Genomic DNA, 14529 nt, shown 5'->3' with positions numbered 1-14529 from the left:
GTTTTAATAGCTCTTTTATGGAGGAGGTTTGTTGATCTTCCCAAGCTTTCTTCATCTCCTCTTCATACCTTTCAATCATGGATTCAAGTGTTGAGGCGTTTTGGTCCAGGGAAATTTGTGAGAGTTGTGATTCTTCATGTTCCTTTGTCATCTCAAGTGTAGTTTCATTTTTAACCACCTCATTCTTCATTAAAAATCCACTTGACAAAGTAGCCTCTTCCTCTTGTCTTTCCTCCTTCTTCATTGCACTTTCACTTGACATAAGGACCTTTTGTTCTTGTTTTTCCACTTCCTCTCCCACAGATTGATTTTTACTGTTTGATGGTTCTAAGTGTTTCCTTATGTTCTCCAGGTGCTCATTCGTCCTCTGACGGATGATTTCTTCCCTTTTCCAGGCTTTCATTGCCTCCTCCTCATTTTTTTTGAACATGGACTCATGCTCTGAAAGCCTTGAGTGGTTCATGGAAGTTTGTGTGGGTGGTGAGTTTTGAAAGGGGCTTTCGGTTGAAGTATGGTCAAGTGATGATATCTTTGGATGAATATCATATGGAGCACTAGAATTCCCTTCCCAGCCACAGTTAGAATCATGACTTGCATCATTTTGTGGTGGAGGGAAATATCCCATATGATTTTCTTTCTCATCTTGTGGTTCTGAAGCATAGCTCCATGAATTGGAGTGCCCAGAATTTGAAGTTTCTTGGTGATATTTCCAACCACCATTAGAGATTGGTGATGGTGGGTGATATCCCATAAAATTTTGTTTGACCATAAGATGAGTTGAACTCCATTTGTATTTGTAAACATCAATGAAATTTGAAATTCATGTCATAGAGAAAGAATTTCTTAGTGAGGTAATAACTCAAACACCTTGGTTTCAACTTAGAACAGAGAACAAAAATAAAGAAAATGCTTGATCTAGACTTCTCACCCACTTAATCATTGTTGATCTAATCAATCCACGGCAACGGCGCCAAAAACTTGATGTGCGGAAAACGATCCGACACAAAACTCACCGGCAAGTGCACCGGGTCGCATCAAGTAATAAAACTCACGGGAGTAAGGTCGATCCCACAGGGATTGATGGATCAAGTAACCTTAGTGGGTGATTAGTTTAGTCAAGCTAACATTGAGTGATTTGAGTGACAATTGAAGCCAACAGAATGTAAACTTGCAGGAATTATAAAGTGCAGAAAGTAAAATTGCAAGTAACTTAAAGGGCAAGAAATGTAAATTGCAAGAATCTTAAATTGCAAGAAATGTAAATTGCATGAAATTAAAGGGGAGTAGGTGCTGGAAATTAAAGAGAACAATAGATCACGCAACTGGAAATTTAAATTGCTGGAAAGTAAACTGAGAGCAATGTAAATAGAGAAGCAAAATTTCAGTGAATCAGAATTTAGAGCAATTGTAGAGGAATTTAAAATTGTGCAGGAAATGTAAATGAGATTTGCAGCAAGCTTAATGTAAATTAAATTGAAGAACCAAACAGAAAGTGAAATGCAGCACAATTGCAATAACTAAAAGAAATTGAAGATCTCAGGGGTTGGATGAGACTAGAGACCAAGTCTAGATCTCAATTCCTTCCTTGATCCAATAAAGAACAATTTGCAAAAGAAATGAAGATGAAAGCAATAAACAGAGTGTTGATTCAAATCCTTAATTCACTAAAATTTTGTAGAAGAAAACAGAGAGAATTCTCAAGGTGAGATTGAAACAGAATTTCTTCAATTCTCAACCCAAGATTTAAAACAAAAAGAAAAACTAAAGAGAGAGAGTTCTATATTCCTAATGCTCCTTAGTGGAGCTCGCCTCTCCAAATAAAATGAAACAGATACCTATTTATAGGCATTTTTACAAAAATGAAATTCAAAAGAAATTACAATTAAAATAAAATTTCTATTCTAACTATCTCTTGTGCCTTTGACTGGTGTCAATTGGGCCCTTGCCCTTGATGGAATTGGGTTGATAGAGGCCTTGGTTGATTGCTCTTGGAGTTGGAGAGAGAACCAATGTGAACCGGGTTGTGAATCTTAAAAGCTTGAGTAAAAGTTTGAGTAAAAGTTTGAGGCAAACTTTTACTCAAACTTTTTACACCAGCTGCCCCATTCTTGCTGCTACCAACGTTTGAGCTAAAGTTTGGGGTCAAACTTTTGCTCAAACGTTGGCCCCCTTATGCACACTCATGGCGCTACTTTGTCCTCTTGTCAACGTTGCCAATTTTATGCCCACTATAGACTATTATATAGGGTTGGAAATCTCGGAATGTCAGCTTTCTAACCCAATTGGAATCACCTCAATTGGACATCTACAACTCAAGTTATGCTCCTTTGAAGAGGACAGGGTCGCTGGTTTTGGTGCCCAACGTTTGAGGTAAAGTTTGCCTCAAACGTGGTCGAAAACGCCAGTTTTGGAGGCTCAAACGTATTGTCCACCCCATACTATTATACATTGTTGGAAAGCCCTAAATGTCTACTTTCCAATGCCTTTGGAAGCACATCATTTCGAGCTATACTCCGTCGAAGGTGCAGAGGTCAGTTGGCCTCACTGCTGGTTGCCACCATATTCGTTTATGCACATTTCGGGGCAGTTTTCTCCCTCAATTTTAGTGTCCACCATGCAGTTCCATATATGCCTGGAAAGCTCTTGATTCCTACTTTCCATTGCTTTTTGAATCACCTCATTTGGAGCTCTGTAGCTCAAGTTATTCTTGTTGGAAGTATACCCCTTGTATGCCTTGTGGCGCCAACGTTTGCCAAAAAGCTTGAGGCAAACGTTGGCGCAAGCTTTTTCTCCCCTGGGTGTGTTGGTGTGGCGCCAACATTTGCCAAAACGTTTGAGGCAAACGTTGGCGCAAACTTTTGCTCTCCAGGGTGTTGATTTGTGATGCCAAAAGTTTGCACAAAAGTTTGAGGCAAACTTTTGCTCCAGCTTTTTGCCCAAAAGTTTGCCCAAAAGTTTGAGGCAAACTTTTGCTCCAGCTTTTTGCTCCCTGGTTCGTTTTCAATTAATCCAAAAGTTTGAGCTAAAGTTTGAGGCAAACTTTTGCTCAAACTTTTTGTCCTCTCTTCCTCCTAGCCATTCCTTCTTGCTTCAACCTTTCTCCAAGCTTTCTTCACCTATCATTAATCAACCAAACACATCAAAGCTATGCTCAAAATCATGAGATATTCATTCTTTCATAATATGTGACAATTATAGCATAAAACCTCATGAAATTGCATTAATTCATACATGGTTGATTAAATCAAAGGAAACATGAAAATCTACCCAATTGGCTTGCTTATGGCTCAAGAAAGTACATAAAACCTATTGAAAACAAATGAAAAAGCATAGAAAAACATGTGATGACATGTCACCATGTCATATTTTTCTATGCTTTTTCATACAAGAAATTTATGATTAGTGCTTAAATATTGCATTCTTTGGTGCTTAAATGGTATATTTCTTTGATCTTTTGATTTGATAAACTTTGTAGGAAATAAGAAGAAAAAGAAGCAAAAAGAGCACAAAATAAGCTAAAAAGAAGAAAAGAGGAATTTTGGGCACACTTTGAAGTTGGAGCACACTTTGGAGGCTTAGGCCACGCTTCTAAAAGCGTGGCCCATGACCAAATCAAGGAAGAGAAGCGTGGCCCAAAGGAAGAGAAGCGTGGCCCAAAGGAAGAAAAGCGTGGCTCAAAACAAAGAGCAAGAGAGGACAAAAAGCTTGAGCTAAAGTTTGCCTCAAACTTTAGCTCAAACTTTTGGAGGAGCTTGCACACCTTGGAGGAGAAAAGCTTGCGCCAACGTTTGCCTCAAACTTTTTGGCAAACGTTGGCGCCACACCAACACACCCAGGGGAGAAAAAGCTTGCGCCAACGTTTGCCTCAAGCTTTTTGTCAAACGTTGGCGCCACAAGGCATACAAGGGGTATACTTCCAACAAGAATAACTTGAGTTACAGAGCTCCAAATGAGGTGATTCAAAAAGCAATGGAAAGTAGGAATCAAGAACTTTCCAAGCATATATGGCACTGCATGGTGGACACTAAAATTGAGGGAGAAAACTACCCCAAAATGTGCATAAACGAATATGGTGGCAACCTGCAGTGAGGCCAACTGACCTCTGCACCTTCGACGGAGTATGACTCGAGCTGTAGAGCTCCAAATGATGTGCTTCCAAAGGCATTGGAAAGTAGACATTCAGGGCTTTCCAACAATGTATAATAGTATGGGGTGGACAATATGTTTGAGCCTCCAGAACTGGCGTTTTCTACCACGTTTGAGGCAAACTTTACCTCAAACGCTGCACACCAAGGCCAGCGAACCTGTCCTCTTCAAATGAGCATAACTTGAGTTGTAGATGTCCAATTGAAGTGATTCCAATTGGGTTAGCAAGCTGACATTCAGAGCTTTCTAACCATATATAATAGTCTATAGTGGGCATGAAATTTGCAATGTTGACAAGCAGACAAAGTAGTACCCCAACATGCATGCAAGAAGGCCCAACGTTTGGCTAAAAGTTTGACCTCAAACTTTAGCCCAAACGTTGGTAGCAGCAAATAAGGGCAGCTGGTATAAAACTTTTGAGTAAAAGTTTGCCTCAAACTTTTACTCAAACTTTTACTCAAACTTTTCTGGTTCATGGCCCGGTTCATAAATGGGTTTCTCTCCAACTCCAAGAGCAATCAACAGAGGCTATCTTAAAATAAGTAAGCTAGCCTATGTGTGTGCTTGTGTGTTTACTTTCACTTGACAAAAAGCATGCTTTGTCCCCTGCATTTTCAATTCAATAAAAGAAATGTTTGAATGTGAAGTGAGATAGTTCTCTGTTAGATAGAAGTACAATAAAAGTAAGTGGTGGTGTGTGTGTATGATTGTGGAAAAAACTCTTATGCACCAAACTACATCAAAAGTTTAGTGGTTTAGTTTTGGAGCAATTGATTAGAGTAATTGCAAAGGAAATGTAAATTGCAGAGAAAGTAGATGAGAGAGCAAGTAACAGAAACTGAAATTCAATTAAGCAGAGAATTAAACAAGATCCCAAGGTGAGATTGAAACAGAAGTTCTTCAATTCTCCACCCAAGATCCGAAGCAAGAAAATTAAAGAGTGCTGGGCAAGAACAAGGAAGAAGAGAGATCAATTCTCCTCCCCAATTCTCTTGAATTAAAATAACAATGCTAGAATGTAAAATGAGCTCTCTGCTGCAAGTATTGAAAAATTCTAAAAAGGAAGCTCTCCGAAAAACTTAAATCCCATGCTATTTATACATTTTCTTCAAATGGTCCTCAAGCCTTCAATTGGGCCTTTGCTCTTGATGGAATTGGGTTGATAGAGGCCATGGTTGATTGCTCTTGGAGTTTGGAGAAGAACCGAATTGAACCGGGTTTGGAATCATGAAAGCTTGAGTAAAAGTTTGAGTAAAAGTTTGAGGCAAACTTTTACTCCAACTTTTCACATCAGCCACCCTCTTTTGCTGATATCAACGTTGGGGCAAAAGTTTGGGGTCAAACTTTTGCTCCAACGTTGGCCTCCCCTTGCACACTCATGGCGCCAACGTTAGCCAAAAAGTTAGAGGCTAACGTTGGCGCAAACTTTTGCTCTCCAGGGTGTGTTGTTCATGCGCCAACGTTTGCCAAAAAGTTAGGGGCTAACATTGGCGCAAACTTTTGCTCTCCAGGGTGTTGATTTGTGATGCCAAAAGTTTTCCAAAAAGTTTGAGGCTAACTTTTGCTCCAGCTTTTTGCCCAAAAGTTTACACAAAAGTTTGAGGCAAACTTTTGCTCCAACTTTTTGCCCAAAAGTTTGCACAAAAGTTTGAGGCAAACTTTTGGTCCAGCTTTTTGCTCCCTGGTTCATTTTCACTTATTCCAAAAGTTTGAGCTAAAGTTTGAGGCAAACTTTTGCTCAAACTTTTTGTCCTCTCTTCCTCCTAACCATTCCTTCTTGCTTCAACCTTTCTCCAAGCTTTCTTCACCTATCATTAATCAACCAAACACATCAAAGCTATGCTCAAAATCATGAGATATTCATTCGTTCATAATATGTGACAATTATTGATAAAACCTCATGAAATAGCATGAATTCATACATGGTTGATTAAATCAAAGGAAAAATGAAAATCTACCCAATTGGCTTGCTTATGGCTCAAGAAAGTGCATAATTCAATTGAAAACAAAAGAAAAAGGCTACTGAAACTAGGCTAAGATGACTTGTCATCACAACACCAAACTTAAAGCTTGCTTGTCCCCAAGCAAGAAATGATTTATGCTCAAAGGTCCTTTCAATTAAGACGGATTGAAGAACAACTTGTAAAGTCCTGTAAGTGAAGTGATTAAGTAACAGTGGGGTGAACTCTAAATCATATGCTCATGCAAGGGCTTCAGTGCTCACTAGTCCTCACATATTGGGAGTCTTAGGTCTTAGGATTTTCATCCAAATGGTATCATAGAGATCTCTTTATATGTAATCACCATGAAGCAGCTTATAGTTTCTTTGCTTTGGCCTTGACTCTAAGTGTCATGTCTCAAAGCGGCTCTTTAGATAAGCTTTCAATCAATACTCCTAAACCAGTTGGTTTTAAGGTATTAGGTGTTAAAGCACCCCTAAGGATTTACTTGCTCAAGCCTCTTTCCTTGACACAACTCAACCACAAGCATTTACTAGGCTAACAACTCTTTGAGTTTTGTTTCTTCTTTCTTTTTCTGCCTAGTAAATGATGCTCAGAGCCTTGGGCCATGTTCTTTTTGTTTTTGTATTTTCTTTTCTTTCTTTTGTTTTGTTTGCTGCTTCTTGGATCAATAGATTTTTGAGAATCTCCACAATACTTCTTTGAACTTCATGTCCTGCCTATGAGCTCCCATGCAAGTTTTCACAAGCATGCATCCTCAATACATGATCATACAACTAGAACCACCACTTCTCTTAATCTTTTGCTTTCCTCAAAATTGTTTAATTCCTCAATCCTTCTTTTCAAAGAACTTTCATGTGATGCAATTTTTGAACATTGAGTGTAAACAAGTTTTGAAGAGAAAAATGTTGTGAATGATCAAGCATCTTGCTTATTGAATTGCAGAAAAACTATACTAGACAGAAGGACAGATAAGGATATGATATTACTTTCAATCATAGCAGTGTTTGATGTAAAACAATTACTTAACAATACAACCTTTTGGAATCTACTTGCTGTCCTCCTCCTCATCATCCTCATTGCTGGTTTTAGCATTCCTCTTTCATTTCTTTGGGTGATGATGCTTAATCCTTCCAAAAGCTTGTATGACACTCTGCAATGATATTGAAAGTTGTTTGTTCCCAAAGCACTTGAAAAATGGTTAGCATGAATGATTTATTTGTGGGCCTTTGTACTTACTTTGGTATGGGAACACCAAACTTAGTACCTTGCCAATGGTTCTTGTGCATCGAATTAACCATGTGTGAAACTCTTTTTCTTTTTTTTTCTTTTTTCAAAAGCAATAAAACTGAAAACTAGGAAACAGCAGAACAGTTAACTAGTTTATCTAACATGCTTGAAGCTAGCATTATGCAGAAAGTGAGAATGTGTGTTTATGATGGGATTTTGGTGGAACACCAAACTTAGAATTCTTCATTCTCCCTTATATTGTTTTGGTGTGCAACACCAAACTTAGCTTCTTGCAATATAGATAAAACTAATTAACCTTTTTATTGAAATAGCTATTGATGCGCATAAACTAGTTATGCTACGATTTAGGAAATTGCACGATCGGCAAAATACCTTCCGGCAAGTGCATCGGTTATCGTCAAGTAAAAACTCACAATAGAGTGAGGTCGAATCCCACAAGGATTGGTTGAGTGAGCAATTCGGATTAGAAGTGTGTTCTAGTTGAGCGGAATCAAGATTTAGATGAGAATTGCGGAATGTAAAATTGGCGGGAAAAGTAAATGACAAGAAATTGAAATGGCAGAATCTTAAATTGCATGAATTAAAGAGCAGAAGCTAAATTGCTGAAATTAAAAGGGAATGGGGGTGATTGCATGAATTGAGTTGCAGAATGTAAAGAGAAAGTGGAAATCAGAAATGGGGAATTCATTGGGTGTTAGGAGATATTGAGATCTCCGAATCAAAACATGTTTATCTCTTCCTCAACCAATGCGTTCATTGAATTTTGCTTGGCAATCTTATATGATTGGATCCCAATCCCTTGGCTCACCAATTCTCTCTAAAAACAAACAAATTCCCAATCCCTTGGTTTAAATGTTCATAAGAAGAGATGATGCTCGATCACTGATTATACCACACAGTTTCATGAACCACAATTTGGTAGGATTACATGTCACAATATCCATCCAAACCCCAATCCAATTCACTGTGAGAAAGCTTCTCTAGCATGAATCCTCCATTCCTTTCCCAAGGTTCCGAAGGATTCCAATTATGGGTAGTTTCTTTCCCAAGACAACTACCCAATGGAATTAGATCGAGAAGCTTTCTAACAAAATTCAAGAGAAAAGATTGAAGAAGAAGATAAACTATTATTGATTCATTGAATTACAATAGAGCTCCCTAACCCAATGAAAGGGGTTTAGTGAGTCATAGCTCTGAATTCAACTACAAAGATATGAAAACTAGCTAAATGAAAAGGTAAAAGTTCCAGTGCCCCCTCTAACTTAAATTCTATCCTATTTATACACTTTCTATATTGAGCTTCTGTTGTTTTTCTTGGGCTTTGAGGCTTCTCCCTGCTTTCCTTTTGCCTTGGGTTTATGATCCATAATCTTGATGAGGCTGTTGATCCAAATTCTGTAACATTCATTGAGCCAACTTAGTGATAATCAAATAATGACACATGACTCAATAAATTGAAATTTCAGACTCATCAATCCTTCAGGCCCAATCCCATAAACCATGATATTCAATTGGGTTTCATACCAGAGTAAGTTTAAGTTAATGTTTGTGCTCAAATACTAACTTAAACCGCAATATTTTTGGCCCAGAAACCTTTTCCAAGAGTGGCGTTTAAGTTGCAGTTTAAGCTTAAACTGCAGCTTAAACGCCAGACACTTCCAGTGATGCCTTTTGTGGAAGCACGTTTAAGCTTCAGTTTAAGGTTAAACTGAAGCTTAAACGTGGAAATGGAAGAAGGCAGCCCTGGAGGGTAATATAGTCGAACACGTTTAAGCTTCAGTTTAAGGTTAAACTGAAGCTTAAACGTGGAAATAGAAAAGGCAGCCCTGGAGGTCGAACACGTTTAAGCTCCAGTTTAAGGTTAAACTGGAGCTTAAACGTGGAAGCTGAGAAAGGTAGCCCTGGAGGTCGAACACGTTTAAGCTCTAGTTTAAGGTTAAACTGGAGCTTAAACGTGGAAGCTTAGAAAGGTAGCCCTGGAGGTGTCGAACACGTTTAAGCTCCAGTTTAAGGTTAAACTGGAGCTTAAACGTGGAAATGGAGAAAGCAACCCTGGAGGAGAAACTTGGTCGAACACGTTTAAGCTCCAGTTTAAGGTCAAACTGGAGCTTAAACGTGGAAATGGCTCCCTGGTGCCTTTCCCCTTTCTGGCGTTTAACCTCCAGTTTAAGGTTAAACTGGAGGTTAAACGTGGAACTGCCCTCCTTGGTGTCCTTCTCACTTCTGGCGTTTAACCTCCAGTTTAAGGTTAAACTGGAGGTTAAACTTCAATTCCAGCATTTCTTAGCCTTCCTGATTCTGGCATTTAAGCTCCAGTTTAGGCTTAAACTGGAACTTAAACTCCACATGTGATATTCAAGCTTCCTTTATTGATTTTGTTGCTTCCTTGCTTAGCCTCTTCTTCCCTGAAATCATCCAAACAATTGCATCAAAGTCTTGCAAAATTTCATGAGAAATCTTCCATTCATAGCATTCAAGTAATATAACTAAAACTCATGGAATTTGCATTAAAATCATACTGTTTGGATGGTTCATTGCTTTGTTATTCATTTAACCATTCTTGGTTACTTTAAGCTCAAGAAAATGCATAAAACAACTAAAACTAACAGAAAAATGCTAGTGAAACTAGCCTAAGATGCCTTGGCATCACAACACCAAACTTAATACTTGCTTGTCCCTAAGCAAGTCCTGAGTTATTTGAGAAGAAAGTATGAAACAGAAAGCAATTACATTGGCTATATTAGCAAGCATTTGAAGTTCATCAGAAGGGTTTTAGGCAGAAAGTTGCAGCATCACTTTTTCATACTTATCAGGTAGAATTATCACTTTTTCATTGCATCCATCAAACACTGCTATGGCCTCTTGTTATTCTTATGTCCTTGGCACTTTTCTCTTCTTTGTTTTTCTTTTCTTTTTCTTAGAGCTTCTTTGCTCCTTGTTTGCTTAGTGTCATGTGTTGCACAAGCCTTTGGCATTTTCTTTTTCTTATCAGTGCACTACACATATCCACTTTAGGCATTTTGGTTCACATTTCTTCTTGAGACATTGGTGCCCAGCACCTCTTTGTGTGACTAAATGTTTTGTATTTAGGTTGCTCTTGATAATGGACTTTTGGTTGATAATCCCGGGTTAGTTAACCCAAGTTACCAAGTGTTGAAACACTCCTCAGAACCTATTCATCCAAGCATATCCTTAATACATAAACACCACAGGCATTTGTCTCAGAAGTTCAAACCATTGGTGCCTAGCTTATTTTCTCAATTTTTTTGCTTTTTGGTTGCCCTTTTTCAGTGGCTTTTTCTTCTTCTTTTTCTTTCTTTTTCATGGCCAAAGACATTTATTCATCAAGATCCATAGACAGTTTTCAATTTCTATACAAAAAAAATGATAATTCTACACTATATTTCCAGTGATCTGACTTAAACAATCAAGCATGCATACCACCACTTAATTCTACTTGATTTGTCACTAATTTAGCCAAGTTACTTTTGTTCAAACTTTTCTTTTATTTTTGGAAACAGAACAAGCATGGCAAGCACTTGTTTAAGAAGGTGAAGTTATATCCAAACATCTAGGCATTCACTTTATTCAAAGCAATAAACAGACACTCATACTAAAAAAAAAACTCCACATAACACTTAAATGACTTGTGATGAAAGAAAGCTCATAAAGACAATTCACCAATTATCATTTGATTATTAAGGAACGAGACCACCTCTTATTTATTGCTTGGTTCTTCTTAATTCTTGGGATCCTGCTTCTTCTTGCTTCCTGCCTCTTTTTGACTACTTGTGCTTCCTTTGTCTTTTCTTATGAGCTTTTTCCAGAATCCAGCCTTTTTCATTGTTTCTTCCACTCCTTTTTCAAGGATCATTGCCTTGTTTATTTCTCCTTCTTTCCTCCCTTTGAAATACTCATCAAAAGCTGGGAATGCTGGGTCCATCTTGTGTAGATGTTCCCCTATGTAGTTAAGCTTGATTTGCGAACTGATGTTGTAATCAGCTTGGACTGAGTATCTTGCATTCTGTAAAGTGGTGGCTTCCTTGATTGCCAAGACATTGGCATCTTGGTGTTGGCATATGTGGCTGAAGGATTCCTGTAAGTGTAAATTCTGTTCCCTTTGCAGATCCAAGAATCTTGATTCAAAGTTCCTTTGCATATCCATCATTTTTAGGTGAAAGTCCTCTTGTCTCTCCTGAGACCTCATGTATTGTTGAGACATTCCTTCCATGATTTCCTGCATTCTGCTCATATCCATGGGGTCTCTAGGAGTTCGTTGTCTTCTTTCTGGAATTGCTTGCTCTTCTTGCTCTTCTTCTCTGTCTTCTCCTTCCTGTCCTTCTTGTTCAGCTTCTTGCTCTTCTTCCGCTTGTTGCCCTTCTTCATTTCTTCTTTTTGTATGTCTTGGAGGAGTTGGGCCAAGAGTCATTCTGTACGCAGTTATGGCCAATCCAGGATATAGCCAATTAGGTCTTTCATCTTCAAGTGGTACTTGGGCATCGATGCATAGTCTAATGATGGTGCTAGGGAAGTGGAGCCAGGATTCAGGGTCGCTTTTCTCACTAAACTCTTGTATCTGTTCAGCAATGAGTTTATGAACTTTGATTTCCCCTCCCACCATAATGCAATGTAGCAAGATGGCTCTTTTAGGGACTATTTCTGAAGAGTTTGCAGTGGGTAGGATGGATCTCCTAACTATTGCATACCACCCTTTAGCTTCCGGTGTTAGGTCTCCCCTTCTCAAAACTCTTGGAGCCCCTCTTGTTTTTCTCACCCATTCAGCTCTGATGGCACAAAGGTCTTCAGCAATAGTTGTATAGTCAGGTTCTCCTATCATCCTTTCCTCATAACTTGCTTGGCTGAAATGTATGTTTTTCAGGCCAAGAGTTTTCATGATTGCCTTGGGGCTGAAGTCAACTTCCACCCCTCTCACATAGCTTTTGTATGTGGGTTTCTTGGTTGAGTCTTCCCTCACTGCATTTGCATAGAACTCCTTCACCAAGTTGATGTTGATTTTAGTGATTAGCTTAGTCAGGAGCTCCCACTTCCTCTTTTTGATCTTCTCCCAAACACCTGGGAACTCATCCTTTTCAAGGTCAAAGGGAACCTCAGCTAGTACCCTTTTTGGTCTCATCCATTCGGCTTGAATCTCATGGAAAACTGATTTGTATCTCCTTGCATCGAATTCCCTGCTCTCCTCCATTGGTTGCTTGTCTTTTCTTCTTTTGTGGCTAGATGAGGCTGCCATTGGTTCTTTGGTTTTGGTAAGTTACAAGCTAAAGTTGACAAGGTGAAACAAGAAGTGTTGTTGGAAATGTGGTGAGGTTGTTTTCGGCAAGAGATAGTTATGCTATGATGAAGGAAAATGTGCATGAAGGAGAATTGGTGGTGTGGAACTCGTTCCCCAAGTGGTTCTTTATAGTGCCCATAAGTGAAAAATGGACGGCTAGGGTGGTTTGTGAAGGGTGGCTTGATGGTAAATATATGAATTAGGGAGAAGGACGAATTGCTTTTCATTTTCTTGGAAGTATTCTGGGTGCATTAAGTTGTACATGTAGCTATCTTTTCTTGCAGAACTTTCTTTTCCCATGTGTTAGTTTCAAAGACTTGTGAACTTTTCTTTTTGACCAAGCACCGTACCTCCCTTTGTCTTTTTCCTCCATTTTTGTCTTTTCTTTTGTACCTGCACAAACAAACAAGTTTGCTATCATTTTTCGGTCCATGTGAATGATGAATAGTACTTGCACATGTAAATCAATGATTGACTTCATGAGCTTATAGCCGTGACTTTTGTATGTATGTACACTTATTATTGGACACCAAACTTAGTGTTTGGTAAAGTCTCCTGATGACATGAAATCCATATTGGTTGTCCTTAATGAATGTGCATAATTCTAATAAATCATAGTCACTTTGGCTCTTTGATTCTAAACAAATTTACTACCCTAAGTAATTGAAACCAAAAACATGCGAATGGTCTACTTGTCATGAATTTCGAAATCCAGAGGAACTTCTTGCTTTTCATGAACCGTGTTCACGGAGGAACACCAAACTTAATGTTTGGTTGTGCTCTTTGCATGAAAAATTGAATGCATTTTGAATAAAGTTTGGGGTGCCTTCAGGCACACCAAACTTAGAGACAAATTGTATTTTATATGCAATGTTTAGTGCACTCTTTCAGCAGTTGTCCTGAGGATTCAAGTTCATGCATAAGAAACCATGCTTTATTAGATGCAAAACAAAACAAAAAAAAAAGAGTAAGGATATTAAAAACATGGGTTGCCTCCCATGAAGCGCTTCTTTAACGTCACTAGCTTGACGGTTGTCCCTTGTTAGGGTGGATTGTAGTGCTTGACGTTTTCTCCTCTCACTATGCAAACGTCCCCACTTGATTCCTTCATGACCTCTAAATGTTCCATAGAAAGAACTTTCCTGATTGTGAATACTTGAGGGAGCTGGGAAGGAATGGTTTTGAGGTCAGGTGGGATTGGCAGATAATGACTTGATATCACTTTATCTCCCGGAGAGAAACCTTCAGTGGGAATTTTCTTGTTTCTCCACCCTCTTGGCAATTTCTTTACAATGCTTCCCTTTCTCTTGAAGCTTTCTTCATTGACCCTTATGCCGGGAGGATCCTTCTGATCTGTTTCTATTGATTCTTGTGGCTTTAACTCTTGCAATTCTTGTTTGCTTTCCAAGGACTGTTTCAGAGTTTCAGCTGCCGGATTGCTTTCCTCCAGACACAGATGGCTACTCTCATCCTTAGGCTTTTCATGTTCTGGTTCAGGCTCAGATGCAGGTTTGAAAACATTGAAAATGAGCTGTTCATCATGTATTCTCAAAATTAGCTCTCCTTGTTCTACATCTATGAGTGCTCTAGCAGTGGCTAGAAATGGCCTTCCCAGAATGATAGGGTGTAGGTAGCTTTCCTCCATGTTCAAAATGACAAAGTCTGTGGGGAAGTAATAATCTCCCACTTTCACCAGCACATTCTCAACTACCCCTTCAGCTTGCTTCTGAGTTTTGTCAGCCAGTTGTATGATTACATCAGTGGATCTCACCTCATTCAGTTGTAGCCTCTTCATAAGAGTTAGAGGCATCACATTTATGCTAGCTCCTAGATCACAGAATCCTCTGTCAATTTTTGTTTCTCCTATGATGCAAGGAATAT

Source organism: Arachis hypogaea, chromosome 18, assembly GCF_003086295.3.
Source record: "Arachis hypogaea cultivar Tifrunner chromosome 18, arahy.Tifrunner.gnm2.J5K5, whole genome shotgun sequence".
In the NCBI taxonomy this organism is placed as follows: domain Eukaryota; kingdom Viridiplantae; phylum Streptophyta; class Magnoliopsida; order Fabales; family Fabaceae; genus Arachis; species Arachis hypogaea.
Note: the sequence above shows the minus strand (reverse complement) of the source record.